The sequence below is a fragment of the Triticum dicoccoides genome, chromosome 4A, assembly GCF_002162155.2.
Source record: "Triticum dicoccoides isolate Atlit2015 ecotype Zavitan chromosome 4A, WEW_v2.0, whole genome shotgun sequence".
In the NCBI taxonomy this organism is placed as follows: domain Eukaryota; kingdom Viridiplantae; phylum Streptophyta; class Magnoliopsida; order Poales; family Poaceae; genus Triticum; species Triticum dicoccoides.
In genome coordinates this window covers 282,450,845-282,456,253 of record NC_041386.1, presented here as the reverse complement: position 1 = coordinate 282,456,253, position 5,409 = coordinate 282,450,845, and positions in this window count along the sequence as shown.

Genomic DNA, 5,409 nt, shown 5'->3' with positions numbered 1-5,409 from the left:
TATCATCAATGAACACTATGACGAACTTATCCAGAAACTCCATAAACACTTTGTTCATCATGTTCATAAAATAAGCAGGTGCGTTAGTCAGACCAAATGACATAACGGTATACTCGTACAACCCATATCTAGTGGTAAAAGCTGTCTTAGGAATATCCTGTTCTCGAATCTTCAACTGGTGGTATCCTGATCGCAGATCGATCTTGGAAAATACCTTAGCTCCTTGCAATCGATCAAACAGATCATTGATCATTGGTAGTGGGTACTTGCTCTTGATGGTTACTTCATTCAATCCTCTATAATCCACAACCATCCTTAATGATCCATCCTTCTTCTCCACTAGAATTACTAGCGATCCCCAAGGCGAAGAACTTGGGCGAATATATCCCTTATCCAGTAACTCCTTAATCTGCTTCTTAATTTCCACCAAATCCTTTGTAGGCATCCTGTATGGTCTCTTCGATATTGGCCCTGTGTCTGGTAGTAGCTCAATCAAAAACTCAATATCTCTATCCGATGGCATGCCTGGCAACTCTTCTGGAAATACTTCAGGGAAATCCTTCACTACTGGTACTTCCTCCTGCACAACTCATGTTAAGCAATTTACTTGAGTCCCTTTTGGCACATGCCGGGATACATACTTGATCCTTCTCCCTTCTGGGGTAGTAAGCAAAATTGTCTTACTAGCACAATCGATGTTTCCCCCATACATCGATAGCCAATCCATACCCAGAATTGCATCCAATCCTTGTGATTCCAAAATGATTAAATCCGAGGGAAACACATGCCTACCTACACTCAATGGCACTTGAAAACATCCTTGACTGGCCATATACTCCGCTCCTAGTGAGCTTACTAGCATAGGTGTTCTAAGAATCTTAGTGGGCAGGTTATACTTATCCACAAATCCCCTTGATATGTATGAATGCGATGCACCAGTATCAAAAAGAACGAGTGAAGTAAACGACTTAACCAAAAACTTACCGATTACGGCATCCGGCTGCTCTTCAACCTCCTCCACGTTAACGTGGTTCACCTGTCCCCTGTTGAAAGGGTTCGGCTTCTTCCCAGAGCTTCCATTGCCATTCTGGCCTTCAGGACATTCATTGGCATAATGTCCGGTCTTCTGACACTTAAAGCAAGTGACTTGGCTCAGGTCCTTCTTGGCTGGGGTTGATGGGTTGGTGTGATTCTGGCCGTTGCTTCCTCCATTTACATTACCATTCTTGGTGCCGTTGTGATTGTGCGAGCTACCTCCTCCATGGGTATGCTGAAAATGTCCTCCCGATCTGGGGGTAAAACGTGGCTTCTGCTGAGCTCCAGAATTGTACTTCCCTTTTCCATACTTCCTCTTGCGGTTCTCAATTTGCTGCTGCTTGCCTTCAATCATAAGAACATGGTCTACCAACTCCTGGTAGTTGTTGAAGGTTGTTACCATCAACTGCATGCTCAACTCATCATTCAGTCCTTCCAGAAACTTCTCTTGCTTAGCTGCGTCCGTAGCAACGTCATCTGGGGCATAACATGCTAATTTACTAAAGTCCTCCACATACTGGCCAACTGTCCGTCCTCCTTGGCACAAGTTGCGAAACTCACGCTTCTTCATGGCCATAGCTCCTGCTGAAACATGGGCAGTACGAAAGGCCTGCTGAAACTGGTCCCATGTGATAGTGTCGACAGGGAAAGTGACTGTGAAATTCTCCCACCATGATGCTGCGGGTCCTTCAAGCTGATGTGCGGCAAACTTCACCTGCTCCGCATCTGTGCATCCTACTGTGGTCAACTCTCTAGTTGTCTTGCGGAGCCAATCATCTGCTACTATCGGCTCGGTGCTACTGGAAAACACCGGCGGATCCAGCCTAAGAAAACAGGCTAAGTGATCAACAGTTGGTGGTGGTGGTGGTGGGTTGTTGTTGTTGTTCCCCTGATTCTGATTCTGGACTAGTAACTGCATCAATGTGTTCTGCTACTGGATCAACTGGGTGAGCTCCGGTGGAAAGGTAAATCCGGGGTCACGTCTCGGAGGCATCTGAGGGTTTAGAACAGATGATAGTTAAGAATAGAGGGGTCTAAAGAGAAACACTACCCATATGCACATGAGGCAAAAGCAAGCAATTCACTTCATTCAATCAAACAAGGGCATACAATCGATCTAACTATCGCAAAAGTGCTCGGACTACTGTATTTACATGGTGGACTACTACTACTGATGAGGTGGTCTACTTGAAATATTCTTCGGTTGCAGACTCCATGATATCTGCTCCGGCTTCATCAACATAGTCATCATCGCTCTCATCTGGATCCGAGTCGGTGTCATCGATGATGATGTAGTCTTCCGGGATAATCTCCTTGGGTTCTTCGTCTTCTTCTACTGGTGTAGGGCCTCCCATAAATATTGCTAGCTTCATGGTTAGGTCGGCATTCTTATCCACCAATACTTCAATTTCCTCTTCATAATCTTCATGTGTAGCCTTGAGTTCTTCCTTTAGTTCCTTGATTCTTGTCTTAGCCTTAAAGCAAGTGACTTGGCTCAGGTCCTTCTTGGCTGGGGTTGATGGGTTGGTGCAATTCTGACACTTAAAGCAAGTGATTTGGTGCGATTCCATACCTATGTTTTTATTGCATTTCGTGTCACCATTCATAATCCCTCCATTAGTTATATTGACTTCTTGTAGTTGAGTAGAATGCATGAGGTAGGAACCCATCTCCCTGTTATCAAGCCCGGGACGTATACAGTTTTAATGCTACGCTATTTTAGACGGGGTTTGGTATGAGTGCTCGGGAGTGGTGTGAAGAACGAGGACTCTACGGCAATGACGACAACTCCATGATGGCATCTGCAAGGACTGCATCTTCAGGACTTCAAGACCTTCAAGACTCGAGACAAGAATTCAATATACCTCTGGGTGGAGAATGCTTAAGAATGGTACAATGGTGCGTCCGGTACTCAGTGATTCCGGAGAAGCGCCATGATATCATGCGGAAAGCTCCACCCAGGCTCAAAGAGACGGAAGAATACTTCATGCCCGGAAGCTTACCTGTGCAACCGCAAGTCATTATGGGCTCTGGCTTGGTTGACCTTAGTTGTGACTCTGGCTGGGACGGTGCTAGCAGATGTAGAACTACGGTAGGATTGGATGAGCACCGGACATTGTTCAGGGGAACTATTCGGAAGACCATGTTTCGGTCGTCTTGTTCTCAAACACCCTAAAGTGCGAGAACGTAAAAAGAGGGATCGAATCTTGCGGGTAAAGTGTACAAACCTCTGTAGAGGGTTTAAACCTAATTGATTAGCCATGTCCCTGGTTACGGAAAATTTGAGCCTCTAGACTTGGATCTATCTCGGAACTCTCAACACCGAATTGATAACTTAACTGTGGGCAACTTATGATGATTTGGGGTATGAGACATCGGTTGGCGGAACCATGTCATGATAGAAAACTCCATAGTACAGACTCCTGATATTCCTTTGTTGTAGGGAAAATAAAACCAGCTTTTATGCAAAACAAAACTCGGGCACAGAGCCACAAAGCCATAATGCATATAGTATAGATTTATCATCTGCTTTATTTTATTGTGATCTTGCCGGTACATTCAATGTACTGACCTACACAACTGCAACATCTCATGTTGCAGATATTTTTTCTTTCGACGAGTAAGAGTACGGTTCAGGGTTATAGTCTACACTCAACTTGCCGACGACATTGATGGGACTCCACACCCGATTGTTTGTTTCCGCTGAGACTTACGAGGTATATATCAGTTTTACGTTATTTATACGTGTGATTGCACTTTGATATATACATTGATGTACTGTGTGTGCCAGCATACTAATCCAGGGATGGCACAAATACACAGAGGCTTGACCGTTTGAGGTCAGGTCGCTACATATGTGTTTGTATTCACCATAGTGGCTCGTGCGTGCGTGCAATTAAAATGGTCGGCTCAGCATATCATCGCAAAGCGATCCTTGTCCGTTGTGGTTAGTGGGCACGGGCTGCCAACCAGAGGTCTCATGACTTCGAATCCCCACCGACCACTAATGTATTACCATTTTTGTCTTTCATATACGCGCTGACGGGTGGGCACTATGGTAAATGTGGACCATTTGACTAGTCAATTGATCGTGTCATCAACAAATTACCGAGCTATATGGTGAGCCAGTGACCATATGATCACCATAAAATGTATTTTATTAGGGATTTTTGTATTCGTGCCCCTAGTTGGGTCACGCTGGACTGATTTGCCCCTATTTTTTCAACAATTGCGGTTTTGCCCATCTCACTTCACTCGCCTTGTGTTTTTTCCCTTCCGGGGCGGTTCCGACCAGTGAGCAGTCGCCACGTGGCGAACCGTGATTGGTCGGAACTGCCCCGAAAGGGCAAAAACACAAGGCGAGTGAAGTGAGCTGGGCAAAACCACAATTGTTGAAAAAATAGGGGCAAATCAGTCGAGCGTGACCCAACTAGGGGCACAAATACAATTGTTCCATTTTATTAACACACTACAGACTCAAACTACCATTTCTTTCATTCATATACGCGCCGACAGATGATCCCCATGGTTATGCGCGCTGATGGTGCAATACTAGTTGTGCCACGTGGAATGTTTGACTGGTCAATTGATTGTGTCATCGACAAATTACGTAGTTGTACGGGTGAGCCAGTGACCGCATAATCACGACATGTATTTTTTTAACACAGTACAGACGCAAGCACTCATATATACGCTCAAGCACTCACCGCTATAAGCGCACACATGCACACCCTACACCTATGAGAACCTTCGAGAGAGTGAGCTAGCATATGATCTTGAGATTTTACGAAGTCACCAAACGTGTCTCGTAGTCAAGGGGAACGTCTCCTCCCACTGAACGCACATCGCCAGAAAATACTGAAATTAATCCAGGATAAATGCGAGCACCAGGGCTTTAACCCTGGTGGGCTGGGGAAACCACTGTCCTCCTAACCATCCAACCACAGGTTGGTTAGCACCACAAAATGTATATGGTGACCGTGATGAGCTTAGTCTTAAGTCCAGTGACCATATCGTGCTTTCGGTTCAAATACAATGATCGTAAAAGTCGTCAACAAAATATGGAGCACGCATCAAATACAATGTCCATCGGTGTCATCAAATAAATACGGAGACATATCACGAGCTAGATACCGTATGATCACCACGAGAATGTATACGGTGACCGTAATGAGCATATTCTGAAGTCCAGTGACCGTATAGTGCTTTCGCTTGAAATACAGTGACTGTCACGCATGAATGTGTCGGGGGTATGCATACTTTTAGAGGGTCGGGATATAGGTTGTGTGCGTACATGAAAGTGGTGTAGAGAGAGGGGGTGTCCGGTGGAGACAAGGAGAGTATGCCCTTCGTTTCTCTTTCCTGTGACTAATA